At 44.1% G+C, this 19,912-nt stretch overlaps 1 long non-coding RNA gene across 2 annotated transcripts in view; it reads right to left on the reverse strand.

Annotated features, from left to right (window-relative positions):
- Positions 1 to 2,673: 2,673 nt before the first annotated feature.
- The window catches only part of LOC117355999, a 215,905-nt gene continuing 198,666 nt past the window's right edge, over positions 2,674 to 19,912 (reverse strand). For both annotated transcript variants that reach the window (XR_004538503.1, XR_004538502.1), the window contains one exon: positions 2,674 to 3,043. This is a non-coding gene — a long non-coding RNA (uncharacterized LOC117355999). The remainder of the gene's footprint in view (positions 3,044 to 19,912) is intronic.

Genomic DNA, 19,912 nt, shown 5'->3' on the forward strand with positions numbered 1-19,912 from the left:
ATAAGCCACTCTAACCATTACATTTATGGTGGAACAAGTGCAGCCAACAAAATTCCACCAAACCCCATAAGGGCTACTGGGGTTGTAGACAAGTGGGAATAGTGGGTTTGGGGGGGTGGGGCTCACCATAACTTATAAAGGAGTTCACTATGCATGATTGTGGTATTTTGGTTTTTAATTCTATTTTAATGAACTACTGTGATGCAAGATCATATAAAGCAACATGTTAGGACAGAGCTTTTATTTCTCATAATTGTAATTTTTATTCTCCAATGCTGCACCATCGCTCAGAGCATAGGCGTCATAAGGGGGTGAGAAGGGCATAGGGGCCTTGGCCTCCTTAAAAATTGCTACTGCCCCAGCCCCCTTCTCTACCCTGTCAGGCTTTTCACCCACGGGAACAGTTTTTTTCTGCTGCTCAGCGGCAACGAGCTGGAGCTCGCTTTGGCGCGCCTGCTCGGCGCTGAGCAGCTTGTTGACTGGCTCCTGTGGTATTACAATTAGTATTATTATGGGGGCGAGATCTGGGGAGGAGATTGGGCAGGGTCTGGTGCGGAGCTTGCGGGCCCCCCCAAACAAAAAAGCATTCCGCTGCCTATGGCTCATAGGAATTCAATGAGTGTCAGAGCAGCATCAGAACATTTAGCGCTCTGGGCCATAGTAGAACCCTCTACCGTGACTTAGTAAAAGGGGGGTAAGTGTAGGGTTACCAGATTTTACTACTATAAAATCCAGAACCATGGTCCTGCCCAAGGCCTGACCCCTCAACCTGTTCTTGTGTGCATGTGCAGGTGTGATGCAATGATGTCACATGCATAAGTGTGATATCACCGCATCGTATCCGTGCCTGCAGAGATGACCTCCCGACGTGGTCCTGAGCTGGAAGCTTTTCAAAACCTGAAGAAAGTGCCGGGTTTTGAAAAGCCATCCAGATGCCCAGAGGTGTCCTCTAAAAAGATGACATGTCCAGGTAAATCTGGACATTTGATAACCCTACGTAAGTGCCTTTCAATATTGAGCCCTGTGTTTGAATCGTCTGTTCTCAGTATTCAAGTGATAAGCATCGATTTACAGCCTCGGGAGTATTTTTTTTATTTTTTTTTTAAAGCAGATGGTTGACTAAGATAAGATCATGTTATTTGTCCCTTGCAATTGAAAATCAAATACTAAAGCGTTATATCTAAGTAATAGCAGACTTTACCGTTTGATCATTGCTTACAGCCAGAGTAGGATACTGAGAACTGAAGGTGCGCACATCTAATTGAGGTCAAAGGTAATTTGTGATGCGAGTACTGGCTGCCAAAGGGAAAAGAGCTATAAGAAAATATCATTAAAAACAAGCTCTCTTTCTGGTGCTGCATCGATTGGAAGTTCTAACAGGATTTTCTGACTTCAACAATCAGCATTTAGTAACAAACAGTTTCGGTTCGCTCATTTTGAAGCCAGAGAGCTGACTGAGTTGAATGGTTGAGTTGCGTCGAGTTTAATTTGCATAATCTCCTTTCATTAAGCACAATAGCTAATCAGGCAGGCCTACAAAGAAAAAGACTTGCTGTACAGAAATGGAGCAAAAGTTGCAGGGAAGGCCGCATGTAGACAAATTAAAAGATAATACGCATTTGTGGTTACATTTTCAATACAACACCTACCCAGGGAGTTATGTATCTAGAGGTGAGTAGGAAAATTGAGCAGCGCATTTTCTAAGCCTTGCTAGGTGAATCATACAGTTTTTAAATTCCTCCTATGTCTGCATGAAAATTTACATGTACAGCATAGATTTTTGTGTGTAAACTTTAGGCCCCTTGGTTTTCTAAGAATATAAATAAGGAAACTCTTTAGTTTCTGGGTTTTTACTTTTTTAAATCTGTGAAATACAGAGGCACTAAGATGGCTTCTCCAGGGCAGACCTTGCATAGCTGACTTTCTCTGTTCCTCTATGTGCAGCAGACAGGAAGATCAGAAAACCAGATCTCCTCCTCTCGTACGCTCCTCTAGTACTGCACCAACTTCCTCTCCGACGTCAGAATTGACATTGGGAAGAAGGCTTGTAGGCTGGTGCCTGGACCTTCCTTTCCTTCAGTTGCAGCGGGCGGCAAGCAGCAGCAGTGGCGGACCATGGGGGGGTTGAATCGGTGGTAGGCCAGGCTTTGGGCGCTGGAGGGAGGAATGCAGATAATCAGGCTGGCTTTGGTGCGGCAGGGATGGAGGGAGGCAGGCTGGCTGGCTTCGGGGGAAGGGGTGGGACAAAGGCTGGAAGGCAGGGAGGGGAACATAGGAAGGGAGGAAGGAAGGAGAGAAAGAGGCAGAGAAATGGGGGGATTGTAAGCAGAAGAAAGACTAGAGAGAGAAAGGCCTGGACCAAAGGGGAAAGACAGGAAGCAGATATAGGACTAAGGGAGGTGCAGACAGAGGAGGAGAGACCCTGAGGAAGAGCAGAGAAAGGCAAGATCATAACAGAGGAGGGAGAGAGAGGGAGACCTGGAACAAAGGTACAAAGGAGAACTGATACTGAATATGGGGAGGGTAACAGAGGGAAAAGAGAGAGAGAGACCTGGACCCAAAAGGGATGGGGCTGGATTCTGAAATAAATGTTGGATGCAAAAGAAAGAAATATTGGATGCACAGTCAGAAGGAAGTACAACGAGAGACTCATGAAATCACCAGACAACAAAGGTAGGAAAAATGATTTTATTTTCAATTTAGTGATCAAAATGTGTCAGTTTTGAGAATTTATATCTACTGTCTATATTTTGCACTATATGAAAATTTACATGCACAGCATAGATTTCTATGTGTGAACTTTAGGCCCCATGGTTTTCTAAGACTATAAATAAGAAAACTCTATTTTCTGGGATTTTGTTTTTTAAAATCTGTGAAATACAGAGGCACTAAGATGGCTTCTCCAGGGCAGACCTCCAGTCTCTTGCATAGCTGACTGTCTCTGGTCCTCTATGTGCAGAAGACGGGAAGATCAGAAAACCAGATCTCCTCCTCCCATACGCTCCTCTAGTTCTGCACCAACTGTACAAAGTATATTCAGGAGCTGAAATATAAGAAAAATAAATTTATAAGTTGTAGCTCACTATCATCCGCTCATGACACAAGTTAACTAGAGTTTCAGCAGCCTACCAGTCATTTTCAGCAGCATTTAACCAGTTTTCACTTGTGAAAATGCCTGGTTAGTGCTGAAAAAAAAGCATGAAATGTGGGGGCATCTCAGCGGTGTTCTGGGAGTGTGACTGCTTAAGTCCCAATATTTGGAACTTAAGCAGCCAGGCTTAGCAGGCAAACAAGGCCACATAAAAAGCACTCCTCTCTTTGACCGCTAAGCCTTGGCTGAATACCGACTATGTGCTAGCTGGTGTCGAACAACCCGGATATTCAATTAATATATTAATATCTGGTTGCTGGTTCAATTAATATATTAATAGCTGGTTGCTGGAAGTAGCCCAACAAAACATGGATATTCAGTTAATGCTGGTTACTGGAAGTAGCCCAGCAATGACTATCCATGTTGAATGCTGGCAGCGCACAATCAAAACGCTGTCTACCTTTGGCTGAATATCAGGCCGCAGGTACCTAGCACGTCCAGATTCGGCATTGGCTGATTACGTAGCATACAGGCCTTCCCCTTACACCAGGGGTGTCCAACCTTGCATGAGATCTATTTGAATAAAATGAAAGCAATGCATGCATATTCAGGGGGAAAATCCTGAAACCCGACTGGATTGCAGCCCTCGAGGACCAATGTTAGAGAATTCTGCCTTAAACAGACTATTCAGTATTCAGCCTCTGTAGTGTTTTCATAGCCTGATAGATCACAACAGCATTGAATATTTCACTACAAGACAGAAAGTACAGAGTCATTGAGCCTCATCAGCTGTCACCAGCACTGACCTTGGCTGTCTTTTCTGTTTGCTTTTATTGACTCTGCTGTGGCCACCATAGACCTGTTTTTGATCTAGGTGAATGCCTCCTACCTCTGCAGCTAGCAGCAGTGGGAAGGATGGCAAAGTAAGGCACTGAGGAGATTACACAAAAGAAAATACAACACATGGAAATGAAGAGGTGGTGGATAGTTTATTTTCATTAAGAAATAATCTAAAACATTTTTTTTCCGGAATGAATATATGGAACCTAAAGCCAAAACATGATATTATAAGTTATAAAAGTAGAAATCAAGTAGATATAAGATTTTTCTTTTTATGGAAGAGAAACAAGTATTAGCTATCTTGCACCTAAATAGCACTCCAGTTCTCATATGGTTATAAAGAGCCTGATATTCAAAGTAATTTAACCGAGCAGGAGAGGCTAGGCAGCATTGCTGAATACGTCTCTGACCGGGTCAGTCCATGGGTGGATCTTGGAAGGAGCCAGTACTTAACTGGTTAGCGGCAATATTCAGTCCACTATCTGGTTAAATGGATAAAGGAAGGACAGCAAAAAGACTGATCTAGCTTCATCTGCCAAGTTAAGCTCGATTGGTCTGCAGTTAGCTTCTGGGTGGCTGCTGTGACCCAGATACTGAATTCTGATGCCTGGGCATGTCCTGGCATTGAAAATCCAGGCTCAATTCAGCCCATGGCAGTTAGCAGCTTAAAAAATGCTGACTGCTAGGGATTGAATATTACTGCCAAAAGATTTTTTTTAAAAAAATCTTGCATTAAGAATAAAGTCAAATATCTGTATAGAAGAACTTCTGAAAAATTCCATAGGGTAGTGAGGTTACTCAGTAACAGTAGAAGCAACAAAGACGTGTGAGTTATTTATTGAGGCATGAGCTTTGGAGGACAAGAGGCCACTTCGTGAGGTGAATCTGGCAAAGAGGACTCTTTTCCTCCAAAGTGCCTACCTTAATTGTTTTCTCTTTAAGGTGCTTTCTGCTTTTTCATTGTTTTTTGAAAACAAGAGGTGACCAAAAATGAAACTAAATAAGACCAAACAAAACATGTATTACAAAGTGGGCATTTCAGAGACACAAACAGAAAATTTATGAGAACCACCATAAGCCTCACAGTAAACCTATAAAGGGCCTTTTCAAAACATATGCCTAAGTCTGATTTGGGCATGTGGTGCTAGACTTTCAAAGTCAACAGTAAGAAAATACCTATTTTTGAAAGGCAAACCACCATACATCTAGAAATATATATATATATTTTGAAAATCCTCTATCTGGATGTCCAGGCCATTGGGATGCCAAGACTGCTAGGATGTCTATCTTTATACCACATTTTCAACCAAAATTTCATCCAAGTCCCAAGTGCCCAGAACAAGACCATTGGGATGTAGGAGGGGCCAGTCTTGTAATGTACTGGCCACCCAGACATGGCAAAAGATCAGTGGGGCACCTTAGAGAGCAGTGCTGTGAACTTCACATAAAGGGAGCCAGATAAACATCTCACTAGAACTTCCTTATAGGTTATGATGAGCCCCCTAAAACCCACTACATTCACCTGTCTACAACTCCAATAGCCCTTATGGCTGCAAGTGGTACCTATATGGCAGTAGAGTAGGGTTTTTTGTTGGGGGTGGGAGGTTTGGTGGGCTCACATTTTCCACCATAAAAGTAGTGGTTAGAATTGTTTATGGGACTTGCTACTCCTCTCTATGGTTCACTAGCCCACTCACCAGACTATTTAAGACACCTGTGTGCTGCTCTATTAGGCTTTCCTATACCAGGTGCTGTTCTGATCTTTGTGGGCATGAGGGGGTCAGTGAACACTGGTGGAATGTTGGGGTGTTTGATGCATGCAGTGGTAATCTGGTTAGTTTGGGCACCTTTGTGGCATTTAAACCCTTCGAAAACACGTCTAGTTCCAAACATATAAGTTCCATCCAGGATGTCTTGAAAATGCTTGATTATCACTGCAAGATGTCCATGTCTAATTCACCCTTGAGACTACCCAAAGCCCACCCATAACATGTCTCCACCATGCCCATCTCGTTCTCTGAACGTACAGCGGTTGGAATACCTTGCTAGATGTACAGAGAGACAGTTTTGATTATCGGCACTTGGATGTCCTGGCAATTAGGACGTCCAAGTGCTAATTTAAGATGCTTTTTGAATGTCTATGTTTTTTGATTTAGGGCCCCATAGTATACAGTATATGAAAAACTTTAAATAAACAATTATAAAAAAAGAAAATTTTAAAAAATAAATACCTACGTGGCAAAAAAAAAAAAAAGAAAAACTCGACACTAATTTTTAGATATATTTTTTACAAGAAGAAGTTACTAAGATTAAATCATATTTCAAAGATACGACTCATATGTTTCAATTATTGTTCACCATACAAGGAGCTAATGATCGGTGGTTATTAGTTACTTTGGATGCTACAGCTTTATACATTATAATGATTCCATCAACTGAAGCTTTAAAATTGATGGAAGAAATTTTCTCCAAACGTACACATTTTCTCAGAGTTTCTACATCTTTTTTTTTGTTGTTTCAATTAGTTAATTTGGTTTTATTTAAGAGCTATTTGTAGTTTAATGGTGAATTCCACCAGCAAACCCATGGTATATTTATTGGAGCCTCATTGGCTCCCTCATTAGCCAATCTATATAGAGTAAATTTGGAAGAAAGACATATATGTTAATCCCAATGGTTTAACTATGTAATTCTATGGAATAAATTTTTGGATGATATCTTTTTATTTGGACGCCATCTGTCAATAATTTAGATCAATTTTTGAGATGGTTAAATACCATAGATCTGTGCATTAAGTTTACTGCAACTATTGATAATAACAGTATCAATTTTCTGGATCTACATATTTTCAAGCATGATATATGTAAAAGCATTATTCCTTAAGCCAACTGATAGAGACAGCTTGTTATAATTTCATAGTTTTCATTCATACTGGTTGAGGCAAAGTTTACCTTTAAGTCAAAACTTAAGACTGAAGAGGATTTGTTTTGAATTTTGAATTCAAGCTAAATTGTTGAAAAATAGATTTTATCAATCTGGTTATCCTAGAAAAGTGATTCAGATGGCATATCTGTGAGTTAATATGCCCAAAGAGATTTATCATTTCATTATCAACAAGACAAGACGCAGCCATGTTTGACATTTGTACAAAAATTCACTCCTTTATCCACCCAAATTGCTCATATTATATCTAAACATTGGTATGTAGCTCAGCTTGCATACGATAACTATCCAGAAAAACCTAAATTTTGTTATCGGCAAATAAAAAACATGGGTGTATAAATAAAAAACATGGGAAAATGTATTATGTTTAGAATATCACTAATTGTGCTACTACTCATGTGATATATTTGATACAATGCCCATGTCAAAAATTCTATATGGGTCGCACTATACATTCGATCAAGACACATTTGATGGAACATAAATCTAGAGTCCATACAGAGTGATAGAGCTCCACTAGTGTGACATTGCCAATTGAAAGGCCATACGTTGAATGATATGAGATGGTATATTATTGACTCAGTAAGTAGGGGGGAGAGGGAGGAAATATTGAAAACTATTAAATATCAAGGAACAATGCTGGATATATTATTTAAATACACTAGCTCCTATAGGGCTAAATGAAGAGCTGGATTGGATGTCATTAACCTAGAGATCAGATTGGGAGGGAGGCTATGACATAAGTATATTGCTTAGTAAAAGTATGAACAGCTGACCTGTTTATAGTCCAGCGTGAAATAAACACCAAGGCCATATTGAAGAATGAAAGTGGTGGAGAGTATTGGTGAGAAGATAGTCGCTTGTGCATGTTTGTCAGATAAAAAAATATTTTTTGTAAAGGCTTTCTAATTATTCTGAAGTGATTTTTCTAAATGTTTTTTTTCATTTTAGCTTTATATGCTTATTATAAGACACCTTGACCCTGATGAAGGATTTGAAACATGAATTCACGTCGGGAGGGGTGATTAATGGACTATCATTTCAGTGAAAGATAAATTCTATTTAAACAAAAACAAAACTTTAAATATATACAATATATATTTCAATGAAAAAATTAGATATAGAATGGTTTAAGCAAGAAAATCATAGTAAAAATGGATCAATGAAGTTTTGAGCTGTATTGTCAGGAATAATACACTCTTGCCAGCTATCTGAAGATCTGGTAAATAATTGTAAGGTGATTGGGGTAGACATATGGGGGAAAATTCTGTATACAGTAGGATACTGGTTTCTTCAGTCGCCAAAAAGCAACTGAGAATTGCACACCGGCGGCCTATACAGAATTGCGTCTGCCCTAAGGGACAGATGGCTAACCCCGCCTAACCACCCCAATTCACTAAGCGTTGCCAATATCACAGGTGCCGGTTAGAAAATTGCATTACTGCTGAGCTGATTGCAGCAAGGAAATCTCCCTGCTGTGATCAACTGAGTGGCAGTGACAGTGCCCTCCTCCTCCTCCCCCCCCCCCCCCCGGTAACTGTCCATGGCAGGAGGGATGCCCCATTCTTCTTGCCGCAACCTCCAAACCTTCACCTAATACTGTCCGTAGCAAGAAAGATGCCCAATTCCTCCTGCTTTCACCTCCAAACCCCCCTCAAATTTCCACAGCAAGAGGGATGCCCACTCCCTCTTGCCAGTAGGTCCCCCCGAACCCATGAGCCCCCAATGTACAACCCTCCCGACACCATAAACCCCCCTGACCCCCTCCCTCATACCTTTTGTATTACAGTGGGCCAAAGAGATGCCTACTCCCTCCGGCCGCCAGGTCCGCCTCTTCACAATGGCAGGCATTCCTCTTCCCAGTGCATCCTGGGATGCACCAAGGAGGGGCCTAATTCCCTGATTTGCCCAGGTGCCTTGTCACCTGGGCCAAACAGAGTTTTAGCCTCCATTCTGGGATGCACTAGGAGTGACCCAAGATTCCGATTGGCCAGATAGTAAAGGCCACGTCTATTTGCCTCTTTATGTCACTTCGTGGATGTTTTTCTTTTTTAAAATGAGCCCTATAGTCTCTTGTGAAATTTGAGAAGCATTGGCCAAATCAATATGGCCTACCTCTTTTTCAGTTTCAGGCCTGATAGGGGTTTGTCCCAGAGCTCTTCTTTTCAGGGATTGCTTCTCTCCAACTGTGCCACTGAGATGTCCTATGACATTTCTTGCTGGTGCATATTCTAGCACTGGTTTTACTCCTTCACATCTGCCTCTCATAATCTGTCCTTCATATGGGCATGGGCGCTAATTGCTGCCAGCTGCAGGGATGGGCTGTTTCCATCCAAGCTCAGGATGACCTCAGATCCCAGGGAGTGCTTCAATCCTCCTTCAATGGTAGGCAGTGCCCCTTGCCACCTAAGTAAAGGCTCAATCAGGCTGACTACTGGTAGTTGTTAGACTTAGAGGGCTTCTGTATTTGACCACCCATTCATTTGCCCATCTTTGCAGGAAAAGCAAGAGAAAGGTAAGAGGCGAGTTGCAGCTTCTCAGCACACAGCTGCCATCTTGGATCTCCTACAACTCAAAAATTTAAATAAAAAATGGAACTTACCAACTTTCTTACAACTCAAATGTTTTATTGTAATAGGAATGTTATTTTTAATCCTGAAACTTGTAAACATTTTATAATATAAATAACCAAGAAGACTTGTAAGTGTAAAGCAGTTTTATATATCTGTTATAATCTGATTAAACAGGGATAGGGGTTTATAGCGAGGCCAGTGATTAATGAACTGGAAAGAGTTTAAGAAGTATTAGCAGATTTTTCTTTAATTGTGTTCATGGTCAAATAAAATGGATGTTGATTAGGAGATATTTTACAGTGAAAACTCACAGGTTTAATTTTAGCGGGCTAGCACTCAAGACAAGTAATATAAACTCTGAAATTTAATTAGACTTACAAAGGCAAAGAATCACTAATTTCTAGACTCATCCCCTAGAAAGATGTCCCCTGGTTCACCGAAGCTATAATTTTGTTCAGTATTTGCATGATGCTTCCCTTTGCCCACTGGAATAAAACCGTGTCTGGACAATTTATTCTCCAAGTGCCTCCACACAGCTCTGTTAGTGTTTTGACTCTAAAACGGAGCCGGGGGGAGGGGGGTGTTTGAAGTCTGAGCAACAGCAAGAGTGTGGTTGTATGCACATGTGACTCCAGGCACAGAGAAATGCAATTATCCTGTAGGAACTCTGAACCGTAAATCAGGGAGATACATGGTTTGAATGTTGTTTTAATCCAGCTCAATTGCACAGGTGAAGAGGGATAAGGAGGTCCCAGGGGTAATTTACTTTTTCAAGAATATTCTGTCAGCAGTACTGTTGACAATGAATGCTCCAAGGGGTCTGTAATGAAATTATTCTCAAAGGGACTTTCTGCTGATCCGTCGACCCCAGACACTCTCACTTATTTATTATTGTTTTCTACATGTTTAAGTGAACCATGACCCCCGACAGCATAGTTCCAGGACATGTTAAGCCTTCAGGGTTAAAGAAAGACTCTGAAAATAAATACTTTCTTGGATATTCTCCTGTAAGCAAAGATTGATGCCTCTGTAAACTGATCAAAAATACAATTTTCAGTTGTCCTTTATTATACTAATTTCTGATTTACAAGGGTGGTTTGAAAAGTTTGGTAAAAAAGTACATTAAACAACGTAGTCTCCATTGAAGGCTATATACTTAGTCCAGCGAGTTTCCAGTTTTTCCGTATCATAGGAAAAATAGCTTATGAAGAAACTGGAAACTCGCTGGACTAAGTATATAGCCCTCAATGGAGACAACGTTGTTTAACTTGCTTTTTTACCAAATTTTTCGAACAACTTTCATAGCTCAAGTTTTGTATCAGTAGTTCAACGCAAGTTACATTCAGATACAGTTGGTATTTTCATGCCCCTGGAGTGCATCATGATGGGGACTAGAAAATGACACGGGGACAAAATTTTCCCTGTCCCTGTGGGAACTCGTTTTCCCATCCCCGCGAGTTCTTTTCCTGTCCCTGCCCCATTCCTGCAAGCTCCATCCTCATCTGCAGAAGCCTCAAACACTTTAAAATCATAAGTGTTCAAGGTTTGTGTGGCTGAGGCAGAGCTTACAGGAATCAGACAGGGACAGCGATAGTGACAAAAGTCATGGGGATGGGATAGGGAAATTGAGTTCCAACAGGGACAAATTTGTCCCCGTGTCATTCTCTAATGGGGATCGCTGAAAGCTAATTCTGTAATCAAACCTCTGTATACAGATAGCATTAGAGAGCACTGACTAAAGCCCATAGATGTACTCTCAATGTTGGACACACTCACCTATTCCAGGTCAATAACAGGCATAAGTGAGTGTTTCTAAGAGCTTCAGATTACACATATAGATTACTGTATTCTATACATTACACATGTACAGTATGTGGAAGACACACCTATGTCCTGCCCATGCACCATCCATGTAAAAGCCCCTTTGCACACTTATATGCTGTTCTATAGAGCAGATAGAACATATACACATGTAAGTGCCAATATTGTGTACGCAAATATGTAAATTAAAGAAAAGAGGAATGGGGATTAACAATCACACTCTCTTTCTATATATATATAAACTCCCCAATGATTAATGAAATTTCACCTGGGCACCAATACAAATTTCAGCGAAAGAAAAAGCCTCAGTCTCTCTGGTGAGGAAAATCCACTCTACCATCCACACATCATAGGCATAAAAAACTTTCGCTGTACGAATATTGTATATTATTGAAAAACTAATATTTTAGCCCATTACATTAAAGAATAGATGTGTAGACTTAGGCATTTCTTTCTTTCTTTCTTTCTGTATGTCTGTCTTTCTCTCTCTCTCCTTGGCCCCCTGTCTGTCTTTCTTTCTTTCTGTCTCTCTCCCTGCCCGCTGTCTGTCTTTCTTTCTTTCTGTCTCTCCCCCCTGTACAGCAGCACCCCTTCCCTGCTCCCCCTTCCAGCAGTAGCCCTTCTCCCTTCCTTTTACCTCCCCCCTGTCCAGCACCACCCCTTCCCTGCTCCCGCTGTCTAGCAGTAGCTCTTTTCCCTTATTTTTACCTCCCCCATGTCCAGTAGTACCCCTTCTCCCTTCCCTGCTCCCTGTCCAGCATCCGCTAGGCCGGGCAGCCTTGGAGCTTTCTGTCTCTCTCAGGCAAGATGTCCGATCGCAGCTCTCCTCCCTTTTACCTCCAGCTCCTTCCTGAGTGTGTATTTGGCAGTGGTGCCTTGACCACCTAGAGGCCTGGATATTTGCTGTTTGTCGAGACGCAGGCTGGCTGGGGTATGAGAGGGGGAAAGCCATTGCCATGCATGCGCATGAGTACGGAGGCCAATGGAGAAACCGCCACAGGCTCCTACTGCGCATGCGGTGACATGGAGACACAGATAACGGATCACGAAGCACGGCTGCTCAGAGTTTCAACTGCACATGCGCGCTAAGGGTTTTATTATAGCGGATGCCCTCTATGTTCAAAATAAAATAGAATCAAGCTACATCCAACAGCCAACGATTGTTTTGTAGCGACAAGCGCTACTTCTTCATGGCAAAACGTGTCAACATAGCATTTTAACACTTTGAAGAATGCAGAGGAATAGAACTTCAAAGTGTTGGAATGCTATGTTGATACATTTTGCCCTGAAGAAGTAGCAGTTGTTGCTCATTGGCTGTTGGATATAGCTTGATACTATTTAGTTCAGTGTTTTTCAACCTTTTTATACCCGTGGACCGGCAGAAATAAAAGAATTATTTTGTGGACCGGCAAACTACTAAGACTAAAATTTAAAAACCCCGTTTCCGCCCCATCTCCGCGTATTCGGTCACCTCAGTAACTACAGAAAAATAGACAAATATAGTGCAAAATATAAACAGCAGATATAAATTCTCAAAACACACGTTTTGATCACTTAATTGAAAATAAAATCATTTTTCCTACCTTTGCTGTCTGGTGATTTCATGAGTCTCTGGATGCGTTTCCTTCTGTTTGTTTATCCTTTCTTTCATTTCTTTCTTTCTGCATTCAGGCCCAAGAATTGTCCCTTTCTATTCCCTCCCTCTTTCCTTCCCATGTCTTTAGTGCCCCCAATGCCTCCTTCCCATGTCCTTAATGCCCCTTCCTGTCTTTAGTGTCCCCAGTGCCTCCTTCCCATGTCTTTAGTGCCCCCAGTGCCTCCTTCCCATGTCCTTAGTGCCCCTTCCTGTCTTTAGTGCCCCCAGTGCATCCTTCCATGTCCCTCTCACTGCCTTCCATACTTTGTCCCCCCTCCCACCCCCAAAGCCAGCCTGCCTGCCTGTCTACCTCTTTCCCTCCATCCCTGGCCGAAGCCTACTTGTCTGCCTACCACCTTCCCTCCCTGCCCCGCAAAAAAAAGAAAAAGCCTTCCTCCTTCCTTTCCCCTGCTCTTACCGCTCTGCCGCTGCTGCTGAAGCCGACAGGAAGTCTTCTTTCCAACGTCAATTCTGATGTCGGAGAGGACGTTTTGGGCCAGCCAGGCAGCGATTGGAAATGTAGCATTATTTACTGCAGCATTATACTGTAGTATGCCTCTAAAGAGCCCAAGATATGGTACTCAATCATTTGTACTGTGTTTCCCCAAATATAAGACAGTCATATTAATTTATGGCCCAAAAAATGCATTAGGTTTTATTTTTTTCATGTACAATGATTATCTCTCTCTTCCTCTCCTCCACCCCAATTCTTCCTCTTTTCTTTCTCTCCTCACATGTGCAGCATCTTTCCTCCCCTCTCATCCATCCTCTTGTGCCTTCCCTCTGCAGCATCTTTCTATCCCTCCCTTCTTCCCATCCCCCTGTGCAGCAGAACTCTTGCTTTGTGCACAGCATCTTTCTATCCCTCCCACCCTCCCTCTCTTCCGTCCTTCATGCAGAACTCTTGCCCTGCTTCTATCCCTCCCTTTCGTGCAGCAGAACCCTTAAACAGCCGGCGCCGCAGCGCAGTCAAACTCCCGCTGACCCTCCCATCCTTCCATCTCTCCCTCCTATCCAAACCCCGCCGACCACGAGACCTACATAACTTTCTTGCAAAGAGCAGCATTGGTGAGGGCATAAGCACCCATACTACCCTCTGCCCCCCCACCCACACTCCTTCTCTGCTTCCCCCACTGCCATGCGTGTGTGCTGCTTCCCTTCCCCTGTACCTCTGTAATGTTCCTGGTGTGAGCAGCAACCCCCAAGCTGCTGTCACGCCAGCTTTGGCTCGTCCTCTGATGGCACTTCCTGGATCCGTACCTAGGAAGCGATGTCAGAGGAAGAGCCAATCCGGGCATGACAGAAGCTTGGAGGTTGCTGCTCACACAAGGAATGTTACAGAGGTATGGGGAAGGGAAGCGGTGCATGCATATGGCAGGAGGGGGCAGGAAAGGAGTGTGCAGAGGTGGAGGCAGAGAAGAGGGCAGGGAGGGCGCCTCTCACCCTCGCTACACCACTGATTACCATCACCCTAACTGGTTAGTGTGTTCAAAATGCGGGAACCCTTAACACCTCCTATAGAGGAGGCATTAAGGAGCTGATTCTGTAAGCACTGCCTGCCGTATGTCAATCATAGACAGGCACCATTTACTGAATTGTGGCTAGTAAGGACCCTAGGTGCCATAAATGTAGGCCAGGATTTTACAGGCCTACATTTCTGGTGTCTAAGGTCCTTGCAGAATCACAGCCAGTGGCGCCTAGTGACGCCAAAGTCCAGTGGCACCTCTGTAAACCGCCTCAAACTATCATGGCTTTGGCGGTATATAAGAATAAAATTATTATTATTATTATTATTATTAAACATGCCCACTTCCAGGCTTCAACGTCACTAAGCACCATGGACCCAGATGCTGGTCCCTAGTGGCGCCTAATTTTTTTTAATGAGTTTTTAATTGGTTTTTAATGGTATGACAAAATATATTACCACTTAAAACTAATTTAAACACTTAAGTTAGGTGCCGGCAGGTACGATCTATGCACCTGCTGATGCCTAACTTTCGGCAACTTTTAGAGAATCTGAGTGTGAAGGAGTAAGGGATTCTTCCTCACTAATGCTACCCTTCCACCACCATACAGCAGGGGCTGCTAGCCTGAGTGGACCACATGTCCCAGAATGCACAGAGCTCTACAACTCAGTGCTGAGCCACCTTAAAAAATGGAATGCAACCCTGCTGAGTCAGAGGGCCAGGACTCAGATAGGGAAGGGGATATTTGCCCTAACCTGGAGTGAGTAGAGCAAGATCCCAAGGGAAGAGGTCCCATAGCAAGAGACATCTAAGGGAGAGGTCCAAAGAAGAAAGACCATCCCAAGACGTGGGTTGAGAAGTAGACCAGGGGAAGGAAGGAAGCAGTACTCCCCAGCAGTGTTCCCTCTAAGCGGGCGGGTGTTGTGAGCAAACTTTTTTCACTGTGAGCTAAAAATATCGGGCGCCAGCAAGTTATGAGCCAAATAAATATGTTGCTTTCTACCACAGAACTTCCTTACGTTTGTATGGAATCTATCCCCTTTCAACTTTAGAGAGTGCCCTCTCGTTCTCCCTGCCTTAGCTACTAAGTCTATTCCCTTCAGTACCTTGAATGTTTCTATCATGTCCCCTCTCAATCTCCTCTGCTCAAGGGAGAAGAGGCCCAGTTTCTCTAATATTTTGCTGTACGGCAACTCCTCCAGCCCCTTAACCATTTTAGTTGCTCTTCTCTGGATCCTTTCGAGTAGTACCGTGTCCTTCTTAAAGTACCAGTGCTGGACGCAGTACTCCAGGTGAGGGCGTACCATGGCCCGGTACAGCAGCATGATAACCTTCTCTGTCTCTTCAGTCCAGCATCTGCCCCTTCCATTCACTGTCTGTCTTTCCCTGCCATCTCTCCTCCTGCCCCCCCCCCACCCTCCAATTTGGTCTAGCATCCATCATCTTCCTTCTGTTCCCCTCATGGTCTGGCATCTCTATCCTTCCCTCCCCCCTGTGGTTTTTAGCATATCTCTCTTCTCATTTCCTCCACTCAGATCTGATCATTCTCTGCTCTCTTCCCTTTTCTTCTCTGGTCTTCCTTCTCTATTTTCTGCCTCCATCTAAATTAAATTCTTTCTTACTATTTAGTCCCGTTTCCCTCTTTTCACTGTGTCTACACACAGCTTGTCACCCCTTTCCCTCACCCCTCCATTATCTTACTATTTTCTTCCCCCTTTATTTATCTCCTCCTTCCATCCAGTATGTGTTCTTTCCCCACTTCCATTCAGCATCTGCTCTCCCCTCTCAACTGACATCCATCTGCCTTCTGCTCTCTCTCCCTTCTTCTCACTTCCATCATCTGTCCCCTTCTCTCTCTCTCTCATCTCCTCCATTCCATCATCTGCCCCTTCTCTCTCTCCCCCCCCCAACTTCCATCATCTGCCCCCCTTCCCCTCACCTTTGTGGGTCACTTTCTTTCCCCTGAGGGTGGCTCATGTCACAGGGGAAGCTTTGGCCGAGCAGAACCGCTTGATTGACAGTGGAACTTACTTGATTGATGTCGATGCTGGGGCCCGTTGCCGTTTGAAGGAAAAAAAAAAAGGTGGAAAAAAGGAACCTGTAAGGCGAGAGGAAGGGAAACCTCCAGGATAGCTGCTTTTTGCCCTCCTTCAGCGGCCCAAGAGTTCAGACCAGCAGCGGCAGCTCTGTATGCTTTTAACTTCGGCACAGAGCTGCCCCTAATCAATAGTTTAGCGCGGTTTCATGAGGCAGCCTCGGGGCCTTTGATAGCCGGCCCGCTTCGATGATGCGATGTGGGCCGGCCTAGCAAAGGCCCCGAGGCTGCCTTATGAAACCGCGCTAAACTATTGATTAGGGGCAGCTCTGTGCCGAAGTTAAAAACATACAGAGCTGCCGCTGCTGGTCTGGAGGTGCGGAGACAAGGCAGGAGGCAAACGCGGTGGAAGGCAGGAGTCCCGGCGAAGGCAGGAGTCCCGGCACAGCGACTGCAACAGGAAGTTGCAAGTCAGCTGACGCCGGCCTTTCGTTGCGGCGGGGACCGAATCCTTCGCGGACCGGCAAGATTTTGTTTGCGGACCGGCGGTTGAAGAACTGTGCTCTACAATGTGTGCGCTGTGACGAGAAACTTGTGCGCTGCCAGGTAATATTTTGTGCGCAAGCGCACACCAGCGCACCTTAGCGGGAACACTGCTCCCCAGTATATGCCTTGACTAATTCTACCTTCAAATCCATGGAGATGCCATGGGCACTGCCATGGCACCTAGCGTTGCTAACCTCTATGTCACAGCTTTTGAGGAAAAGTATTTGTATTCCTCTGATTCAGCTGCATCCATTACTCTATGGTTGAGGTACATGATGATGTTTTTTTGACTTGGTCTGACTCTGCTGCAAATTTTCAGGAATTTTTAATATGGCTGAATTCCTTAGATGTTCACTTGAAATTCACTGTGGTGATTTGACAACTACTCTGTTACTTACCCTGATACCTGGTTTGCTAAGACATCTCATAAATTAACCACCATGGTCTATAGCAAAGTCACTGACCATAACATATATTTACACTACTCTAGTTGTCATCCTATTAGATTAAAACAATCTTTGCCAGTGAGTCAATTCCTAAGGATTTACCGTATATGCTCTACCACCTCGGAGTTTAAAATGCAGGCCAAACTACTTTCTCAACACTTCAGAGCTAGAGGATACTTGGAATGGGTTACCAAAAGTGCTTATTGCAGAGCCTGTTTTGCTAACTCAGAGTTATTACTTACCCCTCAAAGTAAGACAACTTCTGACCGACAAATTTGTGTTATTTCTTTTTCTGATCAAGCTCAGCAGGTGGAAAAGATTATTAATAAACACTGGAACATTTTTCCATTCCATTTTTAAGGACCCCCCTCGCATAGTCTTTTCCCACACCAAGAATCTAGGCAATCTGCAGACTCAGACCTTACCAAACAACAGCTCTATGGATGGGAGTCACAGCGTGTGTGGTCATTGCAACATGTGCCGTAATTCTCTTTCTATCTCCAGTTGGCATCATCCGCAAACACACCATGAATACAAATTAAGACATCATACTACTTGCCTGTCTCAATGGGTGATTTATGTGATTTTGTGCCCATATATGTGGGACGCACCAACAGAAAGATCAAGACAAGATTGTCGGAACATAAAAGTAGACTTAACACCGCTACTCTATCCGCTCCCATGGTTCCCCATTGCCTGGAGAAGGGCCATGATTTTTATGATCTTTCATGGTTCATTATGGAACAAATTCCGTGGGACTTTAAAGAACATATAAGAACATAAGAACATAAGTAGTGCCTCTGCTGGGTCAGACCACAGGTCCATCACGCCCAGCAGTCCGCTCCCGCGGCGGCCCAACAGGTCATGACCTGTCTGAATCACCCCTTGGTTTCTCATCGAAGTCCTATCTTGACCCTTTGTCCCTGCACCCCTTTCAGTACCCTACGATCCCTTTGTCCCTCAGGAATCTGTCCAATCCCTGTTTGAATCCCTGTACTGTATTCTGCCTGATCACTTCCTCCGGGAGTGCATTCCATGTGTCCACGACCCTTTGGGTGAAGAAAAACTTCCTTGCATTTGTCTTGAACCTATCCCCCTTCAGTTTCTCCGAGTGCCCCCTCGTACCCGTTGTCCCTCTCAGTCTGAAGAACCTGTCCCTATCCACCCTCTCTATGCCTCTCAGGATTTTGAAGGTCTCTATCATATCTCCCCTGAGCCTCCTCTTTTCCAGAGAGAAGAGACCCAGCTTATCCAGCCTCTCAGCGTATGGGCAGTTTTCTAGCCCTCTTACCAGCTTCGTTGCTCTTCTTTGGACTCTCTCAAGCACCGCCATGTCCTTCTTGAGGTGCGGCGACCAATACTGAATGCAGTATTCCAGATGCGGGCGCACCATCGCCCGATATAGTGGCATGATGACTTCCCGCGTCCTGGTTGTGATACCCTTCTTTATGATGCCCAGCATCCTGTTGGCTTTTTTCGCCGCTGCTGCACACTGTGCGGATGGCTTCATTGATGCATCCACTAGCACACCCAAGTCTCTCTCAAGTCCGCTGTCTCCCAGCAGTGCCCCCCCCCATTTTGTAGTTGAACAACGGGTTCTTATTTCCTATATGCATGACCTTGCATTTCTCAACGTTAAAGCGCATTTGCCATTTGTTTGCCCAGTCTTCCAGCTTGTCCAGGTCCCTTTGCAGGTCCTCACACTCCTCCCTGGTCCTAACTCTTCCGCAGAGTTTGGTATCGTCCGCAAATTTTATAACCTCGCATTTTGCCTCTGTTTCCAGGTCATTGATAAATATGTTGAAGAGTAGCGGCCCCAGCACCGATCCCTGTGGCACACCGCTCGTGACTCCCCGCCAGTCTGAGTATTGGCCCTTCACTCTGACCCTCTGCAGTCTACCTGACAGCCAGTGCTTGATCCATCTGTGCACATCCCCGCCCACCCCGTGGTTCCACAGCTTCTTAAGCAGCCTTTCATGTGGCACCTTATCAAAAGCCTTTTGAAAATCGAGGTAAATGATGTCCATGGGTTCCCCTTTGTCCACCTGACTGCTTATTCCCTCAAAGAAGTACAGTAGGTTCGTAAGGCATGACCTTCCCTTACAGAATCCGTGCTGGCTTGTTCGCAGTAAGTCATTTTTCTCGATGTGTTCGCAAATGTTGTCCTTGATCATCGCTTCCACCATCTTCCCTATAACTGAAGTCAGGCTCACCGGCCTGTAGTTCCCGGGGTCACCCCTCGATCCCTTCTTAAAGATAGGTGTGACATTCGCCAGTTTCCAGTCCTCTGGCACCTCTCTCAGGGATAGGTTGCAAACATGCTGCATTGTGCCTGCTATTTCCTGTCTTAGTTCCTTTAGAACCCTTGGGTGGATACCGTCCGGTCCCGGTGATTTGCCGCTTTTTAGCCTGTCTATCTGTTTGAGGACATCCTCCAGACTTACCTCTATATGCTCCAATCTTTCGGCCTGTTCCCCCCTCATGAGCTCCTTTGAGTCCGGTATATTGGATGTGT

This window comes from Geotrypetes seraphini, chromosome 2 (assembly GCF_902459505.1).
Source record: "Geotrypetes seraphini chromosome 2, aGeoSer1.1, whole genome shotgun sequence".
Taxonomy (NCBI): Eukaryota; Metazoa; Chordata; class Amphibia; order Gymnophiona; family Dermophiidae; genus Geotrypetes; species Geotrypetes seraphini.